Below are 12,225 nucleotides of genomic sequence, written 5' to 3'. Positions count from 1 at the left end.
GGAACGTAACACCCAAGCATACTTCCAAAGTTGTGGCAAAATGGCTTAAGGACAACAAAGTCAAGGTATTGGAGTGGCCATCACAAAGCCCTGACCTCAATCCTGTAGAAAATTTGTGGGCAGAACTGAAAAAGTGTGTGCGAGCATTCTTAAAATAAAGTGGTGATTCTAACTGACCTAAGGCAGGGAATTTTTACTAGGATTAAATGTCAGGAATTGTGAAACTGAGTTTAAATGTTTTTGGCTAAGGTGAATGTAAACTTCCGACTTCAACTGTTTAAAATATTTTTTTGATTTGTTTGTAGTAACACGTATTTGGTTACTACATGATTCCATATGTGTTATTTCATAGTTTTGATGTCTTCAGTACATCGTAGAAAATAGTAAAAATAAAGAAACACCTTGGAATGAGTAAGTGTGTCCAAACTTTTGACTGGTACTGTATGTAAATTAGATTTTTTTTTGTATTTTTATAAATTAGCAAACATTTCTAAAAACCTGTTTTTGCTCTGTTATGAGATTTAAAAAATATATACATTTTAGAATAAGGCTGTAATGTGGAAAAAGTCAAGGGGTCTGAATACTTTCCAAAGGCACTGTATATATTATTATTTTTTAAAGCCCAATGCAGACGTTTTTATATAAATATCTAACTAATAGATTTCCATAAATATGGGCAAAATAGCTTTTAAGCAACAACAACAAGCAAGAATTTTGCTAGGACTGTCTGAGTGGGGAGGGGAAAACTGAAAACTAGCTGTTACGGTTACTGTTACAGAGAGGTTTGGAACTCTGACATTCGTCGATTAACCAATTTACTACATGGTGATGTCACCATGGAAAGCCGAATCTCCTGCCCATGCAAACCTGCTGATTAGAAGGTCCTTTGTAGATTGTATTTTCAACCAGCAACTATCAGGACATAACACTGAAAAAAATACACACTTTTACAGTTTCCTCATCCGTTGTACCGTATTATATAAAACACAGGTAAAACTGAATTTGGACTGAACTGGGCCTTTAAGGGTCCATTTTTCCCCCATCAATATCTTTAAAAAAATACAAAAATATTATAGTTAAGGGTCAACCTTGTTCTGGCACTCCTCACATATCTCCAGGTCCCCCATCAGCCCTCGGGAGAAATTGCCCAATTCTGACAGCCTACACTGCATCTCATGGAGAACACTAACAAACACACAAATAAAGAACAACACAATAGCATGAATAGAGAAGGTTCTCTAAGTTCTCTAAACGGTGTGTGTATATGTGTTAGTGAGTGTGTGTGTGTGTGTCTGACCTGCTCCAGGTAGATGCTGAGGCCAGCAGGTCTCGGTACTTCTGTAGAAAGTCCTCTCTAAGGAGACACTTTACACGCTTTATATGGGACAACAGGCTGATCCTGGGACAGACAGAGAGAGGTGTTTCACATACAGTACCAGTCAAAGCCCGGACACACTTACTCATTCCAGGGTTTTTCTTTATTTTTATTATTTTCTACATTGTACAATAATAGTGAAGAGATTAACACTATGAAAAAACACATATGGAATCATGTAGTAACCAAATAAGTGGTAAACAAATCAAAAATATATTTTATATTTGAGATTCTTCAAAGTAGCCACCCTTTGCCTTGATGACAACTTTGCACACTCTTGGCACTCTCAACCAGCTTCACCTAGAATGCTTTTCCAACAGTCTTGAAGGAATTCCCACATATGCCGAGCACTTGTTGGTTGCTTTTCCTTCACTCTGTGGTCAAACTCATCCCAAACCATCTCAATTGGGTTGAGGTCGGGTTATTGTGGAGGCCAGGTCATCTGATGCAGCACTCCATCACTTTCCTTCTTGGTCAAATAGCCCTTACACAGCCTGGAGGTGTTTTGGGTCATTATCCTGTTGAAAAACAAATGATAGTGGGACTAAGCCCAAACCAGATGGGATGGTGCATCGCTGTAGAATGCAGCGGTAGCCATGCTGGTTAAGTGTGCCTCATCCATGCTTCACGGTGGGAACCACACCTGCGGAGATCATCTGTTGACCTACTCTGCGTCTCACAAAGACACGGCGGTTGGAACCAAAAATCTCAAATTTGGAATCATCAGACCAAAAGGACTGATTTCCACCGGTCTAATGTCCATTGCTTGTGTTTCTTGGCCCATGCAAGTCTCTTCTTCTCATTGGTGTCCTTTAGTAGTGGTTTCTTTGCAGCAATTAGACCATGAAGGCCTGATTCACACAGTCCCCTCTGAACAGTTGATGTTGAGATCTGTGTCTGTAACTCTGAACTCTGAGCATTTATTTTGGGCTGCAACTTCTGAGACTGGTAACTCTAATGCACCTATCCTCTGCAGTAGAGGAAACTCTGGGTCTTCCTTTCCTGTGGCGGTCCTCATGAGAGCTAGTTTCATCATAGTGTTTGATGGTTTTAGCGACTGCACTTGAAAAAACTTTCAAAGTTCTTGACATTTTCTGGATTGACTGACCTCCATGTCTTAAAGTAATGATGGACTGTCGTTTCTCTTTGCTTATTTGAACTGTTCTTGCCATAATATGGACTTGGTCTTTTACCAAATAGGGCTATCTTCTGTATACCACCCCTACCATGTCACAACAACTGATTGGCTCAAACGCATTAAGAAGGAAAGAAATTCCACAAATTAACAAGGCACACCTGTTAATTGAAATGCATTCCAGGTGACTACCTCATGAAGCTGGTTGAGAGAATGCCAAGAGTGTGCAAAGCGGTCATCAATGCAAAGGGTGGCTACTTTGAAGAATCTCAAGTATAAAATATATTTTGATTAAAACACTTTTTTGGTTACTACATGATTCCATATGTGTTATTTCATAGTTTTGATGTCTTCACTATTATTCTACAATGTGGAAAATAGTAAAAATAAAGAAAACCCTTGAATGAGTAGGTGTCCAAACTTGTGACTGTGTGTGTGTGTGTGTGTGTGTGTGTGTGTGTGTGTGTGTGTGTGTGTGTGTGTGTGTGTGTGTGTGTGTGTGTGTGTGTGTGTGTGTGTGTGTGTGTGTGTGTGTGTGTGTGACTGAGTGACTGAGTGAGTGAATACACACACACATTTTCCTTAGAAACAACGCTGACATACTCACTTCTCAAACTTGTGTATCTGCTCATCATTGAAGAGAAGCGCTAGAACAACCACATAGATGTAATAAGCACACAATACACAGGAGGCACATGTTAGACATGCAAGGACACACACACACACAACATACTTCTAGTCAGTTGGTCTTTGCGGTACTGTTGGTGAATGGCCATGATTTTCTCTAGAAGGACCTCCATCTTCTGGATGCTGTAGAGGTCAGAGTTCACATCAGACACCATTTTAACCCCAGCTCTCTGCACACTACAATCCCTTGGCCCAGAGCCCTTGAATAGATCTGTCATCTATAGGATGTGAATAAGGGATAGATATAAACATTATGAAGAAAGTCTCACCTCTTGTCCTCAGCCAGACACTCAGAGTGTGTGGCCAGTTCTAACTGAAGGTGTTGTAAACGGGACTGGAACTCCCGGATCGCCCCGGTGTACACTGGCAGGTTCTCCCTGATCTACATGGAGAGAAAAGAGACAAACAACACCAGTCCTCTAGAGAGACAGCCAAGACCAAGGACCATTCCCCAGTTTCAACCTCAGGTTGGTGGCACCTTAATTGGGGGGGGGGGTAGTCGGGGCAGGCTTGTGGTAATGACTGGAGCGGAATTAATGGAATGGTATCAAACACATGGTCTCCAGGTGTTTGATGCCATTCCATTGACTCGGTTCCGGACATTAGTATGAGCCCTTTTCTCTTCAGCAGCCTCATGTGGTTGCAACCTGATATCTCTCACCAGTCACAGCTTCTGGAGGTTTTCAGTGGAGTCTGGAGTGTCAATGGTTAACTGGCCTCTGCAAGAGGACAGGATGGGAGGACAGGATGAGAGGAGGACAGGAGGCAGGGTGATAGATACATGAAAGTATTGCTACAACAGGTTTAGGTGTTCATTGCTCGCAATGTTACAATGACTGAGATTGTAAGTGTTGGTATGTGACCGTGTGTACGTGGTCTTGTCACTCACAGTGTGTGTAGCCTGTGCTCAGAGCTGTGGCAGGACTGCAGTCTCGTGTTGACCGTGCTGATACCAAGTATCACGTCGCCACACTCCCTACGCACCTTCTCACTGGGAGTGGTGGGGGATGGATGGACAGAGAGGCGAGCATCAATCATGGCTGATTGATGGGATGTTTCTGGTTTGTTCTAACGGTGTGTGTGTGTGTGTGTGTGTGTGTGTGTGTGTGTGTGTGTGTGTGTGTGTGTGTGTGTGTGTGTGTGTGTGTGTGTGTGTGTGTGTGTGTGTGTGTGTGTGTGACTCACATGTAGCTGTAGTATCCGTGTAAGAGCACCTCTCTGTCTGTTTGTAAGGAACGCATTATCCTCAGGTACTGCTGGACCACTCCTACGATCGCCTAGACAGAGGAGAAAAGAGGGAGGAGAGGATGAGAATGGGTGAGAAAAAAAGGGAGGGGGGTTGATTAATAAGAGTGATTTATTTACTAAATAGAAAACCACCACCGTCAACAGATCATTCAGAGAGTTTTAACTGTCTCTTCCAGTTGGTCAAGCACTGCTGGATCCTATGATCGACCTGTGTGTGGAGTGACACACCTACCTTGCAGAAAGAGCAGTCAACCACAAGGTCAAACCGGGATGGGATAATGGGCATCTCTGCTACAGAAGACACTTTTTTTTTTACAGGTTTTAAATCAATTAGAAAAACATGTGTGTCTGTGTGGGGTAGAGATGGGGGCCACAGTAGTGGCTAGGGGATGGTGAATGTTTTAGTTTTTTTTGTGTGGGGGGGGGGTGGGGTTAGTGATTTAAGGGTCTGGGCCAAAGGGGCCAGGAGTATCAGCTTACATTCTCTGTAAGGGAGTTCAGCGTGTGTCTCTGGGGCGCGGCTTAGCAGCAGTAGGGGCTGGGAGGGCGAGGTCGGGGGGAAGTCGACCATCTTCATGGAGCCCTGCAGGGAAAGGTCATGACCCAGGTACAGGAAGTGCTGTTGCTCCAGCCCCACCCCCGTCTGACACGCCACCTCTTCACGGAAGATGGCCGCCCTGGGAGACGGGAGAGGTGTGGGGGCACAGGTGGGTGTGAGTGAAGACTGGCAAGTGTGTGTGTGTGTGTGTTTGGGTGTATACTCACGTGTTGTGGTGGTGAATGTATATGCGGTGAGTTGTGGCCTGTTGCAGGGAGAACAGATGGACTGAGACTCTCTGTAATATGTCTGTGGTGGCAGAAAAGAACTGGTCAAATGACCAACATTTCTCCTGGTCAGCCTCCAGTATCCCAGCTAACACTGGCACCAGTTGACCACTCAGACCCCTACACACACACAGAGGGGAGGGGGGAGAAGAAGTGGAAGAGTGAGAGGAGAGGGATTTGGAGAAAAAAAAAGAGTTGTCCTTCAAATGTCTGACACAAACACACACACACAAACAAGGTACTGACTGAGAGAGCTGGCAGCTCTGTGGCAGGTGGTAGCTCCACTCTATAGGGCCGTCGTCAACCCTCTGGACTCCAGCAATGGCCCCAACCGGCTTCTCTGTGGTGATCTTATACCTACACGGCACCGACAGGGGGAGAGTGGGAGCAGAGAAGGAACACACTAGCGTTTTATTGCACTGTCCCGTTTCATCTGGTGTTGTGTTTTGAGGAATCCCAAATCAATTAAATAGCAATAACTTGTTCATTTTAATGTAATTACAGGTTGCCCATAGTAATTACATACACACCAACTGTTGGAACTATGAAACACACAACACACACAGACTTACATGGTGGGTTTGTTCCTGCGGGGTCCTCCGTAGGGTGTGAAGGGTAAAGTACCGGCGGCAGAGTGGTAAAACGTCACTCTAATACTCCACAGGTCAACACTCACACCATAGGCCTTTCGCTGGGGTTTCCGCAGCACTGCACGCTCATATATGTCTGGGTGCTACACACACACACACACACACACACACACACACACACGCTAAATTACACAGCCTGCCCTAAATACCATAACCTGCCCTAACTTATGTTATCTGGAAAGACTGCACGCTCAGACAGGTCTGAGACAACATTCGACGTAATCTCTCCTCTCCGTCCTGTTGTTATTGTCTAAAACTTGTCTGTACTTTGTCAAGTATTTGTACGTTTTATGTGAACCCCAGGAAGAGTAGCTGCAGCATGTGCAGTAGCTAATGGGGATCCTAATAAACTACGCTGTCGCTTACCTTTCCCCTCTTCTCCCCATAGTCTCCCTGTCTTCTCTCCTCCACTACCTCTCCTCTTCACTCCCCTCTGTACTCCTCTCCTCCCTCTCTCTCTCTCTCTCTCTCTCTCTCACCAGGTATTCCTCTGTTCCGTAGAGGGAGACAAACTTCTCATCGTCCTCTAGTTCTCTGGCCGTTCCAAAGTCTGTTAGCTTATAGATGGACCTCCCGTCCTCTCCCACCTGACGAATGATGTTCCCAGGCTTAATGTCCCGATGCACCACCCCGTTCTCACGCAGATGGTTCATCCCGTGCACTAGAGGAAATAGGACGAATGGTTCAACCAAATGATGGGCGGGGGCACCTTCTCATCCCCCGGCTCCTAACCTCTCTACGCCTCCATCCATCCACACACACACACACTCACCCACACAATGTAGTACTATGAGGAACTCTGGTTCTGGTAGACCGAAGACGTTCTCTGGCTCCACCAGCAGACTGAGCAGACTGCCTCCTGAACAATACTCCATCACCAACACACTCTGTTTACTCTTCAGCTACAGACAGAGAGACAGATAGAGGGGTTGGGCATGACTAATCGAGTTTGATGAAGGTAAAAAACTTGTTTGTTGCTACCCATCTTCTCCTCCTGCCTCGGTTCCTCTCCTCCCTCCTCACCTCCTCCACAGAAAAGAGCTTGACAATGTTGTTGTGGTTGAGTCTAATGAGCATCTCCAACTCTCTCATCTGAACATTGTATGGACGACTGTAGCTCACCAGGTTAAACACCTTCACCGCAACCTGCTGCCCTGTCTTCTACACGCACACACACACCCCCCAAGTTAGTTATCAAAAGTTAGCGATCGCATGACATCTCACTCACCCTTTGTTGTGTTTGATCTAGACTGAACTCAAATATAAACGCAACATGTAAAGTGTTGGTCCCTTGTTTCATGAGCTGAAATATAAGATCCCAGAAATGTTCCATGTGCACAAAAAAGCTTATTTCTCTCAAATTTTGTGCACAAAATTGTTTACATCCCTGTAAGTGAGCATTTCTCCTTTGCCAAGATAATCCATCCATTTGACAGGTGTGGCATATCAAGAAGCTGATTAAACAGCATGACTATCACACAGGTGCACCTTGTGCTGGGGACAACAAAAGGCCACTCTAAAATGTGCAGTTTTGTCACTCAACACAATGCCACAGATGTCTCCAGTATTGGTGAAGCTTGCAATTGGCACGCTGACTGCAGGAATGTCCACCAGAGCTGTTGCCAGAGAATAGAATTTTAATTTCTCTACCATAAGCTTCCTCCTCTGATGTTTTAGAGAATTTGGCAGTACATTCAACCACCCTCACACCGCAGACCACGTGTATGGCGTTGTGTGGGCTAGCGGTTTGCTGATGTCAACGTTGTGAACAGAGTGCCCCATGGTGGCGGTGGGGTTATGGAATGGGCAGGCATAAGCTACGGACAACAAACACAGTTGCATTTTATCGATGGCAATTTGAATGTAGAGATACCGTGACAAGATCCTGAGGCCCATTGTCATCCCATTCATCCGCCGCCATCACCTCATGTTTAAGCATGATAATGCACGTCCCCATGTCGCAAGGATCTGTACACAATTCCTAGAAGCTGAAAATGTCCCAGTTCTTCCATGGCCTGCATACTCATGTCACCCATTGAGTATGTTTGTGATACTCTGGATTGACGTGTACGACAGCATGTTCCAGTTCCTGCCAATATCCAGCAACTTCGCACATCATTGAGGAGGAGTGGGACAACATTCCACAGGCCACAGTCAACAGCCTGAGCAACTCTATGTGAAGGAGATGTCGCGCTACATGAGGCAAATAGTAGTCACACCAGATACTGACTGGTTTTCTGATCCACGCCACTACCTTTTTTATTTTGCAATCTGTGACCAACAGATGCATATCTGTATTCCCAGTCATGTGCAATCCATAGATTAGGGCCTAAGGAATTTATTACAATTGACTGATTTCATTGTATGACCTGTAATGGACATTGGTGCGTTTATATTTGTATTCAGTAAAGTTTGCTTATACTCTGATGTACTTTAACAGTGCGTGTTCACGCTGATGTGTGTAATTTGGGGAGATGTTGGCGCATATAATGGTACATGGCGTATACCAGGGTCAGTGATTCTCAATGTGGACCCTGGGAGCCAACTGTGTGTGCCGGATGTGGCTCTGAGGATCACTTTGACACCTATCATACTACTGGAACCGCAGACAATCAAACTTTATTGGTGTGGTGGTCGGTTCGTCACGGCTGTGCTGTGACTGGGTCAGAGACGGTAGGAGATAGTGATAGAGAAGAAAGTGAAGCAAGTATGGAGCACAGTGGTACAAATAAAGGGGGGTGGCAAGAAAGAGAAAATGAAAGCGGGAGAAAAAGGGTGTAGGGGTTTGAAGGGGAGCGAGAGGTCTATGGAGGCAGAGAGGAGGCGGGAAAGGAAGTTTGAGGAGAGCAACAAAGTTTCCAACGCTAGCAGCAGTTCGGAGGTAGAGAGTGCCGAGGAAGGGCAAGACAAGTCGCGAGGGGGGCAGGGAGGTGAAGAGGAGCATTAAGGGATTCTGAAGTTTAGGGTGGAAGGGGGAGTAGGGGCGATGAGTCCGATAAGGTTGACGGCTGTGACAAAAGAGTTGATTGGGGAAGTTGTCAATGCTAAAGAGTTAAGAGATGGGAGTTTGTTGGTGTTCTGTCAGGACATGACGCAGAGGGAAACAGCTCTGAGCAAAGCAAATAGGGAAGTCTAAGGGGGTGTGGAGCAGCTGGACTGATCGAGCAGGGAAGCAGTGGATTAAAGGGGTGATAACAGGAGGGCCTGTGAGTGTCAGTAATAAAAGAGAAAAGCCACAACTTGAGAGGAAGAGCTCTAGTGAATGTTCAAAGGTTGCCAGCAACAAGGGGTGGAGTGAGAGGAGACAGCCCGTCTATTCTGTTACACTTCCAAGGACCGGTTACTGCCAAATAAAGTAACCATAGGATATACGAGTTATTATGTGAGGGCTCATGTACCGAAGCCTTGAAGACATTATAACTGCCAGAGGTTTGGGCATGTGGCAACAGCCTGTAAAGAGAAAATGTGCCAGGTGTGGAGGGGCATGAGTATGGGATGTGTGGGGATGGTGAACAGCCTACGCGCTGCAGCTGTGTGGGTGCTCATAGCGTGGCATACAGTGGGTGTGAGGCAAGGAAGCAGGTAGCGGATGTGCAACAAGTGCGAGTGGAGAGAAGGGTGTCATATGCTGAGGCAGTGAGGGTGGTCCAGGTCCAGGGAGATACAGGTTCCAGGGAGACATGGGTTGGAGCATCAATATGGTATACATAGATAAGAGAAAGTTGGTGACGTTCATAGCAGGAGCTGTCAATAGCACTGCTAAAGTAGAGTCTAAAACAGAGAGGATTCAGCTAATAGTGAAGGCTGCTGGGAGACATCTGAGTATGACAGGGTTGACCTGGGAAGAGGTTCAAGATGACCTCAATCAGCCCAGGGTGGAGTCATGTATTACTGGATCTTAGTTATGGTAGTAATACTACAATGGAATGCTCGAAGCCTGTTGGCTAGCCAGTTAAGCCTGATGTGGGGGGGTGCCACCTTCATAAAGCAAGGACTTCCCTACAGGATGCTAGGCAGAGGTATTGAACAGGAATATGTGGTGGTGGTGGTGTGGTTGAGAGGAGGGGTGATAGTGAACTACTATAATCCAGATATTGGACCTGGAAGTGCTGGAGAGGGCGGAGGGCCAGAATAGAAGTAAGGTAATGTGGTGTGAGGATTTGAAATGCCCACAACACGCTCTTGGGGGGAAACGGATAGATGGAAATGGCCAAGTGATGGAACATCTGATAGAAATGAAAGATCTAGTGTGTCTGAATAATGGCTGAGGGACCAGGAGGTACCTCACGCTGGTATCTAATGCAATGGCAGGAATCTGTGAGTGGGAGGTATGGGAGGAGTCGACAGTAGGGAGTGATCATTACCTCATAATATGCACAGTAGGGAGGAGGAAGTGTCAGTGGATGGCGTAGGCAGGTGGGTGTTTAGAAGGGCAAAGTGGGATCAGTTTCAAGAGCTGAGTGAGGTGATGGCTCGGGTGGATATGAGATGGGATGTGGATAGTATGAATAACTGGGTGAGAACAGCGTTAGTGGGGGCAGCTACTGAGGCTATACCTAAGAGTTCAGGGAGGAGGAGGAAAGCAGTCCCATGGTGGACAGAGGAGTGTGGGGGCAATACTTCCTGGAGAGCAGGGGGCTAGTATCGCCACATCGGAGTGGGTTCAGGAAGGGTAGGGGAACTATGGACTCTGCTTAGAAGCAGAGGTCAGGAAGGCTCAGGTGAACAAGGAGACTGTTGTAGCTGTCTTTTTTGATGTGGAGAAGCCATATGATATGATGTGCAAGGAGGGGTTGTTAATCAAGCTTGATATTATTGGGGTAGGAGAAAGATAAAGGATTTCCTGTTCGGAAGGTCTATCCAGGTGAGGGTGGGGAAGTCTCTATCAGGCAGCTTCCTGGTGGATAACGGTACACCGCAGGGGAGCGTGATTAGTCCTCTATTGTTCTCAATCATGATCAATTATGTTTACTCTAAGGTACGGCCGGATATTGGGAGGTCGTTATTTGCAGATGGCAAATGTGCCATTACATAGTCAGGAAGGTACAGGAAGCAATTGATGAGGTAGAGTGGTGGGCATTAATGGGGGGATTCAGGTTCTCTGTAGAGAGAACTCAGTGTTCTTTACCAGGAGGAAGAGGGTGGACACGAGCTTTGGGTGGGTGGGTAATACCCAGGCGAAGGAGATGGGACTGTATGGAAGGGAGTTTAGTCCAACGGTAGCTATTCCTGTAAATCTAGAAGTGTTGGAGAGACTACAAGAAGATAGGGAGGGTGTTGATCGATCTGGTTTGTTTAAGAGACGTCTGGATACTGTGTTTCAGGATTTTGTGGCCATTTACACAATGGTTCAAAAGATCCAAGGACAAGACGTACTGGGTCAGGATTTGTAGTGCAGGAATGTGGGGTGGCAGTCAGGAAACGTATTACAGATCATCTGGCTGTATATACGGCGGAGCTCATGGCCATTCTGTTGGAATTGCAGCGGGAGGAGGAAGTCAAGCCAGACAGACTAGTTGTTGCTCTGATTCATGTGCAGTGTTGATGAGTCTGCAGTCCTTTAGCTCACGTAGCAGACAAGACCTGCTTTATGAGGTGCTACAAACCCATGGCAGGATTAGACAGATGGGCATACAGACAAGCTTTACTTGGGTCCCAGCCCATGTGAGGGTGGAGGGGAATGAGGCAGCTGATATACTGGCTAAACAAGCACTTAGTAGTGGGAATGTTGATGTTGTAGTTTTAATGAGAAAGGCAGAGGTAAAAAGCCTGATATGGACAGTGATGGTGCAGAGATGGCAGGAGCAGTGGAATAGAGATAATAAGGGCAGGCATTTATTTCAAGTACAGATGAAAGTCAGGGAGAGGAGGACGGCAGGAAGGGACAGAAGAGAGGAGGCTATTTTTACAAGATTAAGGGTGGGACACAGCCTGTAGATTAAGGGTGGGACACAGCCAGTAGATTAAGGGTGGGACACAGCCAGTAGATTAAGGGTGGGACACAGCCAGTTGATTAAGGGTGGGACACAGCCAGTAGATTAAGGGTGGGACACAGCCAGTAGATTAAGGGTGGGACACAGCCTGTAGATTAAGGGTGGGACACAGCCAGTAGATTAAGGGTGGGACCCAGCCAGTAGATTAAGGGTGGGACACAGCCAGTAGATTAAGGGTGGGACCCAGCCAGTAGATTAAGGGTGGGACACAGCCAGTAGATTAAGGGTGGGACCCAGCCAGTAGATTAAGGGTGGGACACAGCCAGTGGATTAAGGGTGGGACACAGCCAGTAGATTAAGGGTGGGACACAG

At 46.3% G+C, this 12,225-nt stretch overlaps 1 pseudogene; it reads right to left on the bottom strand.

Moving 5' to 3' along the window:
- Positions 1-1,046: 1,046 nt before the first annotated feature.
- LOC129815861 (inhibitor of nuclear factor kappa-B kinase subunit epsilon-like) lies at positions 1,047-6,822 on the bottom strand (annotated as a pseudogene).
- Positions 6,823-12,225: the final 5,403 nt, after the last annotated feature.

The sequence above is a fragment of the Salvelinus fontinalis genome, chromosome 18 (assembly GCF_029448725.1).
Source record: "Salvelinus fontinalis isolate EN_2023a chromosome 18, ASM2944872v1, whole genome shotgun sequence".
Classification (NCBI taxonomy): Eukaryota; Metazoa; Chordata; class Actinopteri; order Salmoniformes; family Salmonidae; genus Salvelinus; species Salvelinus fontinalis.
The sequence above is the reverse complement of the archived record's forward strand: the minus strand, read 5'-3'. Positions and strand labels throughout refer to the sequence as shown.